General features: G+C 44.8%; 1 long non-coding RNA gene across 2 annotated transcripts in view; it reads right to left on the bottom strand.

Moving 5' to 3' along the window:
- The window catches only part of LOC138526123 (uncharacterized), a 519,167-nt gene that overhangs the window by 315,255 nt on the left and 184,667 nt on the right, over positions 1–19,245 (bottom strand). The window contains exon 1 of one of the 2 annotated variants that reach the window (XR_011283500.1): positions 5,392–5,505. The exons of the other annotated variant lie outside the window; for it this stretch is intronic. This is a non-coding gene — a long non-coding RNA (uncharacterized lncRNA). Of the gene's footprint in view, positions 1–5,391; positions 5,506–19,245 lie in introns of those variants that run through there. 2 annotated transcript variants of the gene reach the window in all.

Consider the following 19,245-nt stretch of genomic DNA (forward strand, 5'->3'; position numbering starts at 1 on the left):
ATGATCACCGCCACCAGAGGAAGTGAGACAGTGACCAGGAACACATCGCACTTCAGGAAAGTACTGACCGAACTGTGGGATGAAAACTCAAGAGCCACAAATGAAGAAACCAGATCACTGTATCAGTCACATCGCCAGGTGACACCCAGAACTTACGAATTACCCCGTGAGCCAAGGACACCCAACCAGCATGAAGATGAAACCGGGCCAGAGAGCCGTCCGGCGGAAGATCCCGATACAAGCCATCCCCGATACCACCTGTGGGAACGGCCGAGACCATCCTCCCACCTCCAAGGGTACGTCGTAGATGGAATCTACCAGCAGGTGAGCCTTCCCAGAGAGGATCTGAGAGACTAGAATGGACTGCACTGTTGTGACATGTTATTGTTAAATATTGTGGAAAGCATTCCAAGTTAGGGAGGAATGTGGTGTCATGTGCCCGGTCACGTGTGAGGGGCAGGGACAGTGGAAATAAAGGAATTGCCTGAACTGACGTGCAAACACCAGTCTGGGTTTATGTATCACCGCGTCTGCGCAGCGACATCAGGCCCTGCCAGGCCTATCACCCCACGTCGGGCCTCCACCATCAGGAGGGCCCCACGTCACAGCTACCACAAAACCCTGAGAATAAAATTCCTCTAACAAGAGCGGGTTTGCTGCTAGAAGGTAAGTGTCCTCTTTTTTCATTTTCCAAAGCCAGTAACCGTATGTGTTAATGGCAACAGTAACCTTGGAATCAGGCTATTTGTGGCTGGAACAGCACTGTCACCTGTGTTATGGGACACACGCGGTTGGGAAGCGGGCCATTACTGGCAGGGTTGGTCGGCCCTGTAGGTTAATATGACCTCATTTTTTTATTTTACATTTGTATAGCTCACTGCAGCCCAAGGGCATTGAGGCGCTTTTTACAAGAAGGTGTAAGCAGGCAAGATTAAATTCAGACAGTGGTTACTTGGTTACAGCATATGCGCAGGTTTACAAAGTACAGTTATTTGGTTACAGTAGTGTACAGAGTAAAAGGCTAAGGAGTTGACAGAAGCATTTAGGCAAATAAACTTGTTTTGATGGCTTTGCGGAATGCTAGGTGTGAGTCAATTCCCCTGATGTGCGCGGGTAAGGCGTTCCAATGGGTAGCCGCAATGGCTGGGAAGCTAGAGCCCCCAGCACGCACTCTGCGTGTAATGGGCTTAGTGATCATGTTGGTGTAGGCTAGTCTGGACGGCCTACCAGATGTGGGAATGGCTATGCGCTGAGCCAAGTAGGGGGGGGCCAGATCATGGAGGCATTTGTGGGTGAGGGACAGGATTTTGAAAATAATTCTCTGTTTAACGGGTAGCCAGTGGACCTGTCTTCTCAGGTCTGATATGTGGTCCTTTCTAGCGAATCCTGTGGCAGCCCTGAGGGCGTTGTTCTGGAAAAGTTGGAGTTTGGCAATGTTCTTGCAGGAAGTCCCTCCGAGGAGGGCATTGCAGTAGTCAAGTCTCGAGCCAATGGTGGCCCTGGCAATGGTGAGGCAGTTCTGTGTAGTTAGGAAGGGTCTTACTACATTGAGCAGTTTAGGGCAGTAGGCTGATGAGGAAGCAATGGTGTTGACCTGCCTATTCATGGTGAGATTGGAGTCTAGGTATACTCCGAGGGTTTTGACTGTGTGGGACACAGCTATGGGTATATTGTCGATGGTGAAGGAGGAGTAGTTCTTGCCAAGGTTACCCAAGATGGACGGTCAACCGATAAGCAGAAGCTCAGTTTTGTCACTGTTGAGGCACAGCCAGTTTTCTGCCATCCATGCTTGGATGGTGCTATAGATAGTATTAAGGGTGGTCTTGTCTGCCTCGTAGTCACGCATGAGGAGAATGAGCACCTGGGTGTCATCAGCATAGTTAGTATACGAGATGCCCAGGGAATCAAGAAGGTTGAAGAGGGGTCTAGTGAATAGGTTGTAGAGGGTAGGCGCAATGCAGGAGCCCTGCGGCACTCCACAAGTAATGTGGCTTGGAGAAGCACACGCTGAATCTGAGAAAACTTTCATGGCCCTTTCCTGTAGAAACGAGGTAATCCACTCATAAGCTTTGGGAGAGAAGTTGGCTGCAATGGAGAGGTGATGGCAGAGGGTATTGTGGTCCACGAGGTCAAACGCGGCTGATAAGTCCAGGAGCAGGAGGAGCGCAGGTTTTCCAGCATCTCTGATGTCATCCATTTGGTTTTTTTAAGTCAAGAAGGGCAGTTTCTGTCTCATGTCGTGGTCTGAAGCCAGACTGCCGAAGGCCCAAAAGGCGGTGGTCCTCAAGGAATTTTTGGACTTGCAGGTAGGCTGCCTTGTCCAGAATTTTGAGTAGAAAGGGGCCAGTGGTGATAGGTCTGTAGTTCCCTGGTGCCGATGGGTCAAGGGAAGGCTTTTTGAGGAGAGGTTGTACCAAGGCCTCCTTATGTTCGGTTGGGACATGGCCAGCCTGGAAAGAAGCATTAATGAATGCTGTCAGAAAGGGGGCAAGGGTCGAGCCACAATCTTGATGAGCTGAGCAGGGCAGATGTCGCCCTTGCAGTTTGATAGATTTTAGGAGGGCGATGACTTCAGGTTCGGTCATGTCCTTGAAATTGAATAGCGGGGAGGTGTTGATTTTAGTGTCCTTATCCTGGTTGCTATTCTGCGAGGCAATTAGGAGCCTAAGGGCCTTTTGGTGGGCTTGGAATTTGGTTTGCAGGGTGTTTAGTTTGTTGAGCATGGCCGATTGGATGTTATTACACCAGTTTTCATCCTTCAGGATGGTCGGTGGCGGGGTGGACAGGGTTTCCAGCTCCCTAAAGATGGTGAAGATTTCTTTAGTGCCTGATTTCACATTGGCTATAGTGTTGAAAGAATTTGCTTTTGAGAGTATTATATCTGATTTGTATTTTTTCGAGATGGCCTTGAAGGTTAGTTTCGTTGTCTCATTAGGTTTGGCTTTCCAGGCTGCGAGAGCAGCACATTTTTTAGCGCGCAGCTGGAGGAGATCCTGTGAGAACCAGGCATTAGAATGTTTGTTTTTTTTGGCTTTCCTGAGGGTGAAGGGGCAATGGCATCAACCGCTTGTGTGATCGCAAGCTTGAAAGTTTTGGCCAGAGTTTCAGGATCATGTGAGAAGGGGGCCTGGAGAGCGGGCACTTTGAGGAAATGAGTGATCCTTTCTACCATGAGTTGGCGCGAACTTCTGGTGAAGCCTAGTGGGACGGGGATGGAGGGGTTGGGAGGCTCTTTAGATGTGTTGAGGTCAAATTGGATGTAGTGGTGATCAGACCATGGGATAGGTGTGTTTTCGGTGACAACAATGGGGCAGTTGTGGTGGGTAACCCAGTCCAGCGAACGACCTTTAGAGTGAGTAGGCTTGGAGATGGCTTGCACGAATCCTAAGGTGGATAAGGCTTTATTCAAGGAGGCTGCGTGGGTGTCGGTAGGATAATGGAGCCCTAGATTGAGGTCTCCCGTGAGTAGAACTTTAGAGGTCTTTTTAAGATTGCCTGAGAGAGAGTGGATGAGGGAGTCATGGAATTCTATGATCGGGCCAGGGGGTCAGTAGACGATGTGAAGAGCCAAGGTTACGTTAGGGGAGAGGTTGATTTTGAGAGGGAGGTGGTCGCAGTTGTGACCAAGGTTCGCTTCCGTTCTCCTAATAGCTAAGCTATCTTTGGCGAAGAGCGGTACTCCACTGCCCCTAGTGAGAGGTCGGTCTTGCCTGTGGATGGTGTAACCATCTGGGATGGCAAGGGCAAGGGCTGGCCAGACGTTTCATTCAACCAGGTTTCAGTGATAGTGAGGAGGTCTAGATTATTCTTTAGAATTAGGTCATGGATGTCCAGGGCGTGTGCTGGGACAGAGCGAGCATTAACCAGACCACATTTCAGGGAGGTGGATGGTACAATTCTATAGCCAGCCACGGGGCCAGTCTTGGCGATTTGGGAGGGCACGGGTGCGTCGTGGGCAGCAGGCATGGGGGTGGTCAGGCCAATAAGGGCAGCATGGGTAGTATCGGCAGGCCTAGTAGAGGCATCAAGTGCAACAGGCACAGACACAGCAGTAGGCATAATAGAGGCATTGAGTTTATCAGGCACAGACATAGCAGCAGGCCTAGTGGTGTCATCAGGTGCATCAGGCACAGACATAGCAGCAGGCACAATAAAGGCATTGAGGGCATCAAGCACAGACATATCAGTAGGCATAATAAAGGCATTGAGTGCATCAGGCACAGACATAGCAGTAGGCATAATAGAGGCATTGAGTGCATCAGGCACAGACATAGTAGCAGGCCTAGTGGTGTCATCAGGTGCATCAGGCACAGACATAGCAGAAGGCATAATAAAGGCATTGAGTGCATCAGGCACAGACATATCAGTAGGCATAATAAAGGCATTGAGTGCATCAGGCACAGACATATCAGTAGGCATAATAAAGGCATTGAGTGCATCAGGCACAGACATAGCAGCAGGCCTAGTGGTGTCATCAGGTGCATCAGGCACAGACATAGCAGCAGGCATAATAAAGGCATTGAGTGCATCAGGCACAGACATAGCAGTAGGCATAATAGAGGCATTGAGTGCATCAGGAACAGACATAGCAGCAGGCATAATAAAGGCATTGAGTGCATCAGGCACAGACATATCAGTAAGCATAATAAAGGCATTGAGTGCATCAGGCACAGACATATCAGAAGGCATAATAAAGGCATTGAGTGCATCAGGCACAGACATAGCAGCAGGCCTAGTGGTGTGATCAGGTGCATCAGGCACAGACATGGCAGCAGGCATAATAAAGGCATTGTATGCAACTTACGCGACCTTGGCGGTGGGGAGGCTTGCACTTGCCTTGTATTTATGCGACAGGCATTAGTCAATAGGTTTGTGGAATGTGCAGCAGGCGTTGGGGTGGAAACATCAATGAGAGCGGCATCTGTCAGCAGTGGAGATTTCCCAGCAATTGGAGGCGGCGCTGGTGCCTGGTCTCTTGCTGGTTGGCCAGTGGAGGTGTGAGCAGGTATAAGGTAGCCGACCTGCTCTGTGCCCTGTATGGGGCTAGGAGCAAGGTGTGTTAGCAAAACGGTAACATCGGACTTGCTATTGTGTGAGGTGGATTGCTTGCTGATTGTTTCTTTTTGGAGACATGGAGGCGCAATGTCGAGCAGCACATTGTGGGGGGCATGAGAGTAATATTTCTAGGTAAACGTGCACCAGTTTGCACAGCGGGCGAGACGGGAGGTTCTTTCTCCCAGCCATTTGTTGCGTGTGTGCCAGAGCGGAGCGTATGAGGAAGGGAGGGTGCGCTGCGCGCGCGCAACCGCATATTTCTTGTTGTGGGTGGGGGTGGTTTCTTGCGGCAGGTGGTACGGCCGGGTATGCTGAGGCTCATAATAGCAGCCTTACCTTGTTGCAAGTTTTTAGAGGCGCCGTCGAGCAGCGGAGAGCTGCAGAGAGGGGGGAGGCCTTTTCCCTCTGCATTCTCCCAGCGACTTCACCTGTCAGCCTCCTCCGACTCCATTTAAGGCAGGAGGGGCTGGCAGGCCGGGCGGACCAATTGCGGTCCCGGGCCGCACTGGTGCTTTTCTCGGGCATTTTCCCGGGCTCGGGAAGGTTGTTGCTGGTTGCCTGGGTGACCATGTTGGCCATGTTGCGGCCAGGCATCGTCGCGTTCCTTTGACAAGGCGTTCTTCTTTGGTATTACGAATGAGATGAAGCCTCATGAATCCAATTTCACTATGCCAGTTGATTGTGGTTAGTAAAATGTAGGAAGCTGTGGAAATGCGGTTAATATATGGGATGAAAGTGATTCTCTAGTGTCTATCCCATTCAGGATCTTACCTCTCAAACCAACACGTTTGATAAATTGTGTAAATGGGTTTCCTGTATATGATTTTAACGTTTTCTTTGTGAGAATCAATTTGTGATTTTGCATTATCACTTTGTTGTATGGATGTGTGTAATTTTACAGTCAGTGATTATTACTTGATTTACTCTTCTTCTTTTTTTTGTGTTCATTTAGCCAAAAGGCAGATGTTAAAATAAAATGAAAAAGAAATACAAAAAAGAAAATCATAGCTGTTTAATGACTTGATTCTGTGCATAGAAGTCAAGCGGCTGAAGGGACACGTTCTGAAAAAGATGTGATTGCACTGTGAGCTGCTTGATAGTGACATTTAGCACATTAGCATTCAGACAGCTGTTTTTGCATACAGAAATGGCAGCCTTAAATCGCATTAATGTGACAAGTTAGATGCGGAAAGAGCGCGCGGTTTCTGCAATCAACCCATTTCCTTTCAGACAACTGTTTCCTCATGCACAAATGGCTATTTTAAATTGTCCTAGTAATAACAGACAGTGACATATGTGTGCTTGTGTGTTTAGACTCTGATATATCTATATATCATATAGTTATATGTAATTATATATTTGTAAAACATGTCTTTTGGGAGCTTGCCGTATAAACTTGCCCATATTTGTCTCCAACAGGGGACTGACTTGCTTCACCCCTCCTCTTACATCCCCCCCTATTACCGCCACACTACCAGAGTTATTATTTCTTTTTTAAAACATTTCCCCTTTCACCAATATGTTTTATCCTCCAGACAAATTCAATGAGCGAATTTGCAGGAGATTTTCAGAAGCAGGTTTCTACTCAGACAACACGCTCTTGAGACGAAGAAATACCAGTACAGATGTTGCTAATTTGAAACTTTTAGCCGACATAAATTGAAACAGAATTATCTTGGAAAAGAAATGTCAATATAGGAGAAATATGCAAGTAATTTCGCAGTGGCATTTTCGCAAGTTCCTATTGTAGAACAATTGTGATAAACAGCCTCATTACGAGTATGGCGGAGTGGGAAAATTCGGTGTAACGTGTCAGTAATTCCAGTACTGCCACATTGCCACATTACTACGAGTTTGGCAGAGAGGTGGAGGATTCACCTCCATCTAGGAGCTAGAGGTAAATCTGCCGCCATTACGACCAAAAAGTGGCAAAATCTGCTGAATTCCATCGATATCCAATGGAGTCAAATTAATAGAGACTAAAACTGCCTACCACCACTTGTAATCCAGTAATAATTCCACCGACCAACTGGCAGTAACGGTAATTCTGTTTGGTGGTATCTCAGTGGATTTACCACAGAGATACCCCCAAACTCATAATGAGACGTACAGAATGAAAAGTAGGCCAACCCTACTTTAGGGAAAGAAATGTAACAATGTTCAAACGGTCTCTAGGCAGAAATTTATTTATTTAAATTTTTGTTACACGCTACGCGCCCCTGGGCCTCAGCGCGCAAACAGAGACAAGACGACAAAGATCAATGGGATCAGGCAGGATGAGGAGAGGTACAGGATTTAAACTTTATTAATGTTGAACAGGTACATTTTAATCTGCTTCTTGAATAATGGTAAATTCCCAGACAGGCGTATGAGCCCGGGGAGTGAGTTCCAAAGAAGAGGAGCCTGGATGTTAAATGATGTCCCCCAAAAATGCACCAGCTTGTTTCTTGGTTGGGCAGAGGTGGAGAAGGCGGATGAGCGGAGCTGTCGCCCTGATATATGTGTTTTCACTCGATCCTTTAGGTATGTGGAACAGGCATTGGTACAGCAGTTGAATGATAATGTCAGGATCTTGTGCATGATCCTATGTTGTACAGGCAACCAGTTTAAAATTATTCTCGCGTCGGAAACATGAGTGCATTTAGGAATCAAGTGAATAGCCCGGACTGTGCTATTCTGTGCAACCCGGTGTGCTTGAATGTTCGAGCGCGTTGTTCTAGCTAGAAGACTGTTAAAATAGTCAAGTCGGGGAGTTTATAAGCACAGAGGCCAGCAGTGCGCAGTTCTTAATAGAACTGGTCAGACCAGACGTCCTTTGCGGGTCCCGCAAGGGGACCAGGGAGCTAGTAATAGGCCTGTTTTTGACTGTTTTTAGCAGCATGGCTACCCCCAAACCGGGTACCGGGTCCCGCAAAAGGGCACTTACCGGTCCATTCCGACCTTGGAGGGCCTGGTAATTCCCTTTCGCAGGACCCGAACCCGGTGCATCCCCATTCCCATTTTTCCCATTGGTAATGGGGAGGATGCTAACAACGGGCCCGTTAATGACGGGCCCGTTGTTAGCATCCTGGGCTGCTAGCGGCTCCTGCTCTGCACGTCTGGTCTGACCAGGCATGAAGAGCGGGACCCGTTGCAGACCTTGTAATGTGGCGGCCCGGAATGAACGGTGCTGGTCCCTTACCGGCACCGTTCATTCCACAGCTGCCTTCCTCGTAACGAGGCCCATTGTAATTGATTGGAACTGTGTGAGATTAGAATTCCATATTTTAAGAAATGTGTTTATAATATGGATCACTTGGGTACTGATTATCTTTGGCAACGATGCACAGAAGGTCAGCAAGTGATCTATGAATAGCCTTGTGTCGTTACTGGATGCAGGTGACACTTTTATTGGATGCAGGAGAAATCTTAACCCCATGATGTCTCACAAATGGGGTTAAGAGTGGCTTCCTCCGAATGCAATGATTTACAATTTATACACGTCCAGAATGTCCTAATATTCTTGTGCACCAATAAATACAGCATATGCTGTCATTGGTTTGTTCTTAAGCATTTTTCAACACATTATCGTTCTTCAATGACACTCATTGGGTGTGCATACAAACATAGAAAGAACACAAACAGTATATACAAAAACTTTAATTACATCCAGTCTCTATTACAATGGAATTTTTATAAAATTCAATGAATTAAAAAGTTTTAAAAGCGCAATGGATAAGAACATTTCCTTTACCGCTAATAGCCTGTGCCAGACATCTTGTCTGCTGATCCAGTCAGGATTATGTACAAAAAGGCTGCATCCTATTTTTCTCTTTGGGCCTGCGTGAAGATGCAGGATATCAGGAGAAGTCTCACATTTTGAGGATATCCTTCACCGCACACATTACATTCTCCCGCTGAATGATCTAAATTTTGCCAAATTCTTAGCATTTCATTTGTTTTGAGATTTAGATCAAATCATAGTAATTCGCACGCCAGGTTGGATTGGAACATTTTCATATGTATGGGAGCACGCACTTGCCTCATTTCTCACATACACTGACGTTTTTAGTATTTTTTGAATCGCTAAATGATGCTCTGGTTGTTATCTAGTCAGCTCTAATTAAAGCGTGTTTCACCTTGTCCAGATTTGCCACTAATAACTCACTAGTAGCTTCACAATTTTGTAAAATGTTTTCAGCATCTTTTTGCAAGCTAGACAGTTAGTTACTCTTCTGGGAGACAGTATGGTCATTGATGTCCTCATACAGTGATTTCTTGTGTGGAACTAAAATCAATCTATAGAAGACAAGAACTTTCCAATGAAATACGAATGATGGGATTGTAATCCCAATTCGTATCTCAGCCGAGCTATTGTTAAGGTCACGGGAAGAGTCAATGGGCCTCATTACATTGCTGCTGGTCCGGAAATAAGGGTGCCGGTAAACTCACTGGTACCCTTGTTTCTGGACTGGCAAACTACGTGTTTGCCTGCCGGAGTCGCTGTGCTCGACAGGTCTCACCCTGCCGGGCGCAGCGGTCACGGTAGGCAAACCCTTCACGGAAGCACCGGCACTGTCAGCAATGGTGCTGCTGCTTCCGTGTGCCCCATTCACATAGAGTCCTATTGGACTCTATGGGAATGAGGATTAACAAATATACCGGCGCCTGACTTCCCGTCCACCGGATACATAATGAGCCGGTGGGACCGTGAAGTCAGGTGTCAGTAAATTTTTACAGGTCAAGCCGCAACCCACCGCTAGCACCGGCAGGGTTACCGCCAGACCTGTAATGAGTCTTTTTCCATATCCGACCCTCAAGGTGGGCCCAGTTGAAGTTGCGTGCGCTGGGATTAATTTCCATCCCGTATAGAATGGCTGGGATCACTTTACCTTCATAGAATTTTATTCAGTGTTTTTATAATGTTGTAATCAGTTTTTGTAAGACTGTTTAAAAACATGGTTTCTGTTTAAGTATTCATTTAACTATAAATTTGGATATTGTAAAAGAAAGCATATTGCCTGTTTGTGTCCTTTTCCAAGGTACAGTTATAGGACCGTAGTCCTTGCTGTGTGCGGTGTACCGAGTTGAACTGTGCTCATGTATTTTCATTGAAGTCCACCTCAACATCGTTTTAATCCTCATAATAAAGTTGTTCGGATCAACACAGTCTAATAGTTCCACATTTCTATCTGAAAAGTACTTCTCTACTTTCTTGTTTTGTTTAACAATGTTTTTATGAGACAAGCTAAGTCTATTGTGACCACAATTAGTACGAAAACACATTTCTTTTTTTATTTTAAGCTAAGAGTTGCATGATCACTACATGTGTTGTTTTTTATTAACAGAAAGTCGAGACGTTTAATAAGCTAATAAGTAGTCAATTAATGTTTTGGGGGCAGTGGGGGGACGAGCCTTTACTTGTAAAGTTAGAAGCCAAATCTTGTTTTGCTCTACCATTAACTATAACGCATCCCCAATACAAAGAACAAATGCTGCATTGTTGATCGTGTGCCTTTTGCTTAAGTTACCCTGTGGGATGTTGGAACTACAGAACTGCTCTGATTCTTCGCACACAGAAAGAAAAGGCCATTTGGCATTCAAGTCCCCTGATACTATAAGCAAGTTGGAACAATTAATTACGGCCCAGTCTTCCAATAGTTTTACTTTCTACATTAAAAATGTGATTGTGTTTTGATGGGCAGGCATGTTCTCATCTTTTATCCCATTGTTCCTTTCAGTGGTTACCTTAACTGCTAAAGAATGTTCACAAGATGTAACACTAAATCTTTCTGCTAGGTATTTATTCCTGACAACTATCAATGTTGTACCCATAGATCTTCCACCCAATGCCTTTATTGCGGTTGCAGACGTACAGAATATCTATCTATTACTGATCGAGTTATGGAGTTAAGAGCCATCATTTCTGTTGAGATGGAATTCTAGAATCTGGCCTAAAGGACACATTTTAGGAGGCCACCCCAGCTATAGTGACCATGGCACTCTGAGAGGTTAGCCAAAAACCAATCAAGGCAAATTTGGAGCGCAGTCAAGGCTATTCTCAGGAGAGTGTGAGTGGTGTCAGGGTCCACAATGAGTCCACACAGTGAAGCACTCAATAATTCATTTTAGAAAGGAATGTATAAAAAATATGTATTTAGTCTAGACCTTTACACACACTAAAATAATTCAACCAGAAGATGATATTATCTCACAATGCTCAAAAATAAACATGTGTACATTCGCCATAGTTTCTTAAAATGCAATCAATATAAGAGATAAGTCATTTAATGCAGTAAAGATGGAACCAAGTCAAAATTTAATTATATTTGATCTCCAGACTATCTCTACACGCTTGTACCCCCAACTTTCTTTTCTTTGTCTGATCACATGTTCAGCACTTTCCTCTCATCCCCTGCCCCGGGGACTTTCCCCCTTCCCTCTTACCTGCACTTGTGTGTTCTTAATATCACTGGGCCTAGTAAGATCGCTGTCTTGTACTCCCTTGTACCCCTCCCTTGCCTCATCACACCCTGAAACACTTGTGTATGGGCGCGTTATAAATAAAATAATCATATCATAACTTCTGGCCCTTGCGGCTGCATGTTCTTGGTTTCTCATAATTGCCATATATTTCTCTTTATAATTTTCATGAGCTAAATTACTATTCTGATAAAGATCAAAACCCATCATGTGAAATGACCCTGCATGGTTCAATATCCTCTCTACTGTTGAGATGTTCTTACAATGGATTTTCACAATGCCCCAATTGTTTGTATCAATAAACTACACTTGCAGCAAGTCTTATGAGGGTGGCACTTTGAGCTGTGAAATTTCGTATCTTCAGTCTTTCTTGATTTTAAGGTGGAGTTTTCTGGTTCACAAATAACTACTCTATTATATAAACTGAGGATTTGCTCTGAGGCATAGTAGTTGATGCCATCTCCTTTACATACCTTATAACTGATTGTCCATTACCAGCAAGGCCCCTGTGTTAAGAAGTCTAGCCTCAATTTTCAAGAGTTTTCCCCGCGCTTGTCTACCTGACAAACAGAGTCGGCTTCCTCTGTTAATTGAAAGCTTTCTTGATTATTGACACTGTTATCAAAATCAGTCCACAACAAAATTTCTTGTAGGGGTATCTCTAAGGTCTGAGGTACCCAAAATTGCTTCCCTGTTCAGAGAGTTCTCTTGTTCTCCAGCGGTTACCACTTTTATAACGTCTTTTGTACACAAGACACACACAACATTAGATTTCAACTAGGCTGGTAGCAACAAGGTGCTCACTTCAACACTTCCAGAAGCCCTCTTTCTATCTGCCTGAGGCTGCCTACAAAGATCAGGAGACCCAAAAGAAGTAGCCAGGATCACTCTAGGGACTGTGACCTCTGACAGAATTATTTCCGGGTTACATTGGGTATATATGCACTGTCCTATGGGTGTCCATTCACCCAGGGTGTCCTGAGCAAAGGGAAGACATAGCTAAAGGTTGCTACTATATCCTTCTCTATTTTATTCTGTGTTCTCTGTTAGCTCCTGTTAGCCACAGGTTGCCACAAAAATGCCTTGCATACAGCCCACAAACAACATTCAAATCTAACGCTAACACTCAACTAAAACAACTATTTGCATACACCTGCCCCTGTCAGTACCTCTAGCTTCCTAATTACTGTACTCTGTCTCCATACTGTGGTACCCACACATAATGCATTCACTCCTGCTCCTGCTCCTACTCACCTCTCCCTCTGCTTTCTGCTATCACGTTAAAACTTCCTCCTTTCCTATCCTTATTATATAACTCGCAATTTAAAGCTTCTACTACTCCATCTCCCATCCAACTCCTTCCAGAAAACAAAGCTAACAAGCTAACCATACCTCATCTAACACCTATCCAGCTCTCCTCTCTTCCTCTGTGACACAACTTATATACTCTTCCATATCTCATCAGCAGAACATTGCACTCTGGAATGCTCAGTTTGTATGCAACAAAACCTCCTTTATCACTAACTACTTTCACTCCAGCTCTCCTTCCCTAGACCTTCTTGCTCTCACTGAAACCATCTGACTCTGACACTCTGGTGGCCCCTCATGACTCCAAACTATCCTTCATTCACTCTCCTCGCCTGACTGGCAGAGGTGGAGGCATCGGACATGGACACTTACTCAATTCCCACATCAATGCCTCACAAATCTATGATGCTGCATCCTCTCCTACCTCTTATGAATTCACCATCTCTACTATTGCTGTAGCTTACTCGGTTCACATCATCTCCATCTATCGTCCTGCAGGTCCCACTGGACAATTCTTTGATTATCTTGGGAAACTCCTTGATTCCCTTTCCCCTAAACCTCACCTCATTCTCTTACGTGACTTTAACCTTCTCTCTCCAACCACTTCTCAAAAAATTGAAATTGAGTCTTTTCTTTGTGACCACGCTCTCCACTCTATCCATAACTTTACTCTTTGGATCTTTTATTCATCTCCACCTATCTCAAAGCCACTAATACTGCGGTCACACCATCCATATCTGATCACTGAGTTGTTTCTACCACCATCCCCTTTCCTGCCTCTGACCGTTCCTCACCACTTGCTTCACCTATTACTAAAAGGATATTGAAATCTTCTGCCATTCCTTCCTTTTTCTCTGACCTACAGTTCTCACTCTCCTCCTTCACAACCGTTGCCCCTCCCACCGACACTGCCTTCTAAAGCTTTCAATACCTACTACATGGCTCATTCTTCTCTCACTTCCCCCTGTTTACTTTCACCCCTAAGTCTCAGCATCCTCAGCTATGGGTCACCCCATTCATATGCTCTCTACGCACTGACATGCATCGGCTGCTGCACAAAATGAGGCACACTCACTCGTATGAGGACCTGCAACTCTACCCCTCTGCCCTGAACCCTCTCAAGTCCACGTTTGATAGAGCAAAAAGGGAATTCTACCTAACTCTCATTGACTCTCACTCCAACCATCCTCACTGGCTACAGGGTACCCTAAACTCACTCCTAAATCTGTGACTATCAACTCCACTCTCACTGCTAATGACCTAGCTGAATACTTTTGATGCATACATTTCCAAAATTAGATTCGCTCTCCTGACCTTCCTCACACTCCCTCCTCCTTCATTTTACACTCTGCCTACTTTACCATCATCCTCTGCCTCTATCTCTCACTTTAGTCACACTAATACTGACAAAGTGCTATTGCTACTGATGAAGGCTAACCCTTCTTGTGCCCCATCAGACCCTGTTGCCCCTCAGCTAGTCAATCCTATTGCCCCTTTAGTGGCCTTTCACCGAGCTGAACAGTTCAACCTGTCCTTCAACTCTGCTTGCTTTCCCTCTGTTTTCAAAATAGCCAAGGTCATCCCTCTTCTAAAAAAGTATGGGGATAACCAGACCCAAACCTAACAACTCATTGTCACCCTCTGTCTCTCCTTCTGCACTACTCTAAATTGCTTGAAAGGGTTGTGTTTAATCGTCTTACCAATTTCTTAGACATCCCCAACCTTGGAAAACTACCACATGCGGGTTACCGCTCCTGTCACTCCACGGAAACCGCTCTCATGAATGTGTCCAACTTTGTCACCTCTGCTAAGAACTCCAACTTATCCTCTATCCTAATTTTCCTTGACCTGTCTGCTGCCTTTGACACTGATGTTCACTCTGATCGCCTTTATACTCTCTTTCTTCTTGGGACTCACGATCGAGCCCTTGACTGGATTGAATCCTTCCTTGCACCTCACCAATTCTCTATCTCTTGGAGCAACAACACCTCTCAACTCACGGTTCTAACTGTTGGTGCTCCACAAGGCTCTGTCTTGGTCCACTCCTCTTCACACTCTACACCTCTCCTCCTTTGGGCTCTCGTAATCATCGCAGATGACACCCAAATATGCTTCTCTTTTCCTGAACTCTCCCCTGTTTTCTCTATCAAAATTTCAACCTGTCTCTCTACCGTTATATATACAATGGTGTGTACTCTCTGATGTTAAACTCTACCAAAACAGAGGTGCTCTTTTTCCATGACAAAAGCTCTCTCTCCTCTCTTCCTCTGCCTACCCAGTTCCCACCTGACGCTCTGCCCTATTTTTCTTCAGCTAGAAACCTCAGAGTCATCTATGACTATTCTAACACCTTCTCTACTTTCATCTCAAAACCTGGAACAGCAGCTCGCCTCAACCTCCTAAATATCGACACCGCCAAGCGTCTCTTAACCACTCTTGTCTTCTCTAAACTGGACTACTGTGCCATCATGCTCTTTGGTCTCCCAAACTATGCTTTCTGTCCTCTCAATAACATCATTAACTTTGCTACCAGGAGTGTAGAGGAGCAGCCACATGCCCATGCAGGAAGTCCCGCCCGCTACTAGCTATATGCTGGGAACCTGAAATGTGCCATGCTTGACACCAGCAGTTGTGAACATTCACCTGCAAATATTTGTGTAAAGGTATCCATTAAGAAAGCCATATTAAAAAATGTATTACCAAAGACAAAGATAATCTAATGAAGGAGCTTCCTGAAGGAATGTGAGAATGAGAGAAAGGGGAGCTGGTGACATCACAATAGATGAGCTTGGCACACTGAGAAGATAGGCTGAAGAAGATACATGGACTTTAAAGAAACTGATGACGAAATAAAGAATTGAGTGAATATTCATATGCGAAAAGAAGATTGCACATGTGAAGAGCACTGTAGAAAATGCAAGCAGTTCAATAGCTGTACAGATGCAGTAACGCAAGTAGATTAAGAGATCATAGAAGCTGGCTATAGATAGTGAATAGGCTGCAGGCTGGGACACCATTGTATAGAAACTGGACATTGCTGTCACAAATATAGTAGGCTTAAACCTGTGGAAAGAAGAGCTCAAAGCTGTGTCGCAGCAGAGAATTTGTCAAGAACGTGAAAGATTTAAGAAGGGCAGTATGGCCTGGGATCAATGCTGAAGCAGTTAAGACTGTTATCTATTCCTGAAGGTAGTGGACTTGAGATGCTAAATCATCCCTTGTTAAGGTGCAAAGAAAGAACACCATGAGTGCCAAGTTTTCTTCATTTAAGACAATTAAATGCTGCAAAATGGGCTGAACTGCTGTCTCCTGTCATGTGAGTAAAGGATGGAAAGAGAGTTTGGCATGCATTCCCAGAACTATGACAGCACGTGCTCACACTCCCTTCTATTCCCAGAGACGAGAATACACTGAAAGGCCAAGTTCAAAGACAATCTTCATCGCAGAAGGCATGGGTGATGAGAGACGTTGGGCTAATTGGGAGGGGAGGTAAAGTGAAGTTCACCTCCTGGCACCTGGTGGATGAGTTTACGAGCTGCTAATGAACTGAATGTTCCAGACTGGCGCGTGCGTTCCAACCAATTATAGAGGGCCATATAACGAAGGGCCATATAGTTTGAGAGCCAATAGTATACTGTGTACTTAATAATGAGGGAGACTGACTTGCACTAGAGGTGAGCATAAGTGGTCCACCTGACAGTAGATGTTCAATCACAATCCACCCCTTAAAGAAAGTATCAAAAATTAGTCATGGGCACCCTTCTATGAGAACAACCACAGCAAAAATTGCCTGTTCTTTGGGAAGGTACCCACTCTAGAGTCTGCAGTCACACTTTAACTCACTGTACCTTTAATAGTTGGGAAATACCCATTTGCATATCAGTCTTTGTCCCGCCCACTGTGAAAGGTACAGTGAGCTCAAATGTGGCTGTGGACGCTAGAGTGGTTACCATCCAATAGAACAGGCCATTTTTGCCGTGTTCGTTCTCATAGAGGGGCGCACATGACTAATTTTTTTGTTTTTTCAAGGGCCTTAGGATTAGTCACCCTAAGTGTCCTAGGGTCATCCAGACGTGGCACCCTGCTCACTGCGCTCAGAGAGGCACAGCTCCACCTCACTGATGATGCTTAACAAGGCTGAAACACATGTATGGGGTTGCTGTTGGTACTCTTGTTCAGAAGTGAATTGCCATAGCATTTTTGATGCTGGACTGCCCATGTGCGCGCGACAAAGACTGATGTGCAAATGGATATTTCCCATCTTTGAAAAGTTCAGTGAGTTAAAATGCAGCTGCAGCCTCTAGAGTGGGTACCATCCCATTGAACAGGCCATTTTAGCTGTGTTCATTCTCATAGAACTGCGGCCCATGACACATTTTTGATTTTTTCAAGGGCCTTAGGATTAGCCACCCTAATTGTCCTAGGGTCAATCGGACATGGACCCCTTGCTCACTGTGTTCAAAGAGGCACAGCTCCACCTCACTGATGATGTGATGATGCTATACAAGGCTGAAACATGTGTGTGGGGTTGCTGTTGGTACTCTTGTTCAGAACTGAATTGCCATAGCATTTCGGTGCTGGAATGCTCATGTGGGTGGGACAAAGACTGATGTGCATAATGGATATTTCCCATCTGTGAAAGATACAGTGAGCTAAAATGTGGCTGCAAACTCTAGAGTGGGTACCATCCCATATAACAGGCCATTTTTGCCGTGTTTGTTCTCATAGAGGGGCACCCATGACTCATTTTTGACCTTATAGAAAGTATACTTAGATGTTTCCCTTGAACCTATAACAACCCCTTGTAGGTTGTTCTTATTTGCCAAGTAGTATGACATCACATATGACGACTGTTTAGTATATTAGTGTGATTTTTTCATGAAATGCTTTAAGAATGCTTGTGCGACGTATGTTGATGTCCGTTGTAACTCCCTGTTTTAGACAATTGATGTTAAAACAAAAAACACTTTGCCATCTTCCGGAGTTGGTTCGATTATTTGGTGTCAGAGTTATTCTGCATCCCATCCATTGCATGCATGCTTCCAAAATGGCTCTAACACTCAGGGCTTTCTTTGAACTCCCTCGCTTCACACCTACTTTCTCGTACAATCACCAGGCTGAATGGCCGAAGATGCCAAACAGGGCAAGATTTCTTCTCCGGGTTCACAAGTCTAGCCACAGTAAGGCACCACTGTATCTATCCTCCTCAACTTAATTCAACAATGGGAGATCCCTGGGTGTATGATATAGCAGCAGGAAGCTTATCCCCGGAAAATCACCAGCTCCTATGAACACGAAACCAACCTGGACTGCTAGTATAGGTAGAGTTAAACATTCATATTCTTTTCAGAGTTTCATTTCTTTTGAAAAAGTTCATTTGAAAATGTAATAATGTTAATGTTAATGTTAATGTTAATGTTAAAGGTATTTGTACTGCACACAGTCACCAATAGAATTGGTCCCCAGCTGTTCTGGCCAATCTGCAAACAAGAAGGAGGGGTGGGGTTCGTAGAGTGAAGGAGTAGGAAAGTGTGAAAGGTGGTATCCTGTTGGCAGCTTCAATTCAGTTTTCACAGTGTGCTGGGCTTGGTGTGAATAACAGATCGATATGAGTCCTTGTGTGCTGTTGGTGTGAGTTATGTGGTGTTTGTTTTTTTGTTGCGGTGTGGTGAAGTGCATGCGGTTTGCTGTGCGAGAAGGTGGTTGTGTGGATTTTTGTGTGAGATATGTATGCAGAAATTTGAGCTTTGGGTTAGAGGGTTTTGTGTCTCTTAGTCCTTCTAATTCTTGCTCTATGTATCCGATTGACCTATGGAGTAGGCATTTCCTTGCCTTTTCTTTTTTTGTCTGTCCTTATAGTTAGGAGTGATGGTGTGGCAAGTTTCCAACTGTGTTATTTTTGACGTTTGTGTAACAAGTTGAGGCGTGCATTGTCCCCCACTCTGGTATTGGTGCTGTATTTTTACAATCATCCGCTCCCATCCTATCTATCTATTTCCTGTTGATTATCCATTGCTGCCTGTGTTTACTTTGTCGACTAAGGTGTTATTGACATGTCATCCTTACCCTTCCGTCCCGATCTCTCCGTGATCGTTCTTTAGTATAATTCTAGTTTATCCCAGAAACAATCAATAAAACATGGTATCACCCTTCAGTTCATCATGAAGGTATAGTTACATATAAACAAGACACAATTCTATACATCAGTACATTTAAAACAAATATAATAAAACCAATATAAAGTGCAATGTGCCAAAATGTCACCATGCTAAATACTACCAATTATAAAACACTTGAAACGTGTGCAAATCTAGCAATTACTCTACAGATCCAGTTAGAAATCTGTGATCGTGTAGTGTGCCCATTATGTTATGTTCCTCTGTTTTCAGAATCAATCCGTGGAACTTCTTCACGGGCTTT

This window comes from Ambystoma mexicanum, chromosome 7p (genome assembly GCF_040938575.1).
Source record: "Ambystoma mexicanum isolate Mex_15411 chromosome 7p, UKY_AmexF1_1, whole genome shotgun sequence".
NCBI lineage: Eukaryota > Metazoa > Chordata > Amphibia > Caudata > Ambystomatidae > Ambystoma > Ambystoma mexicanum.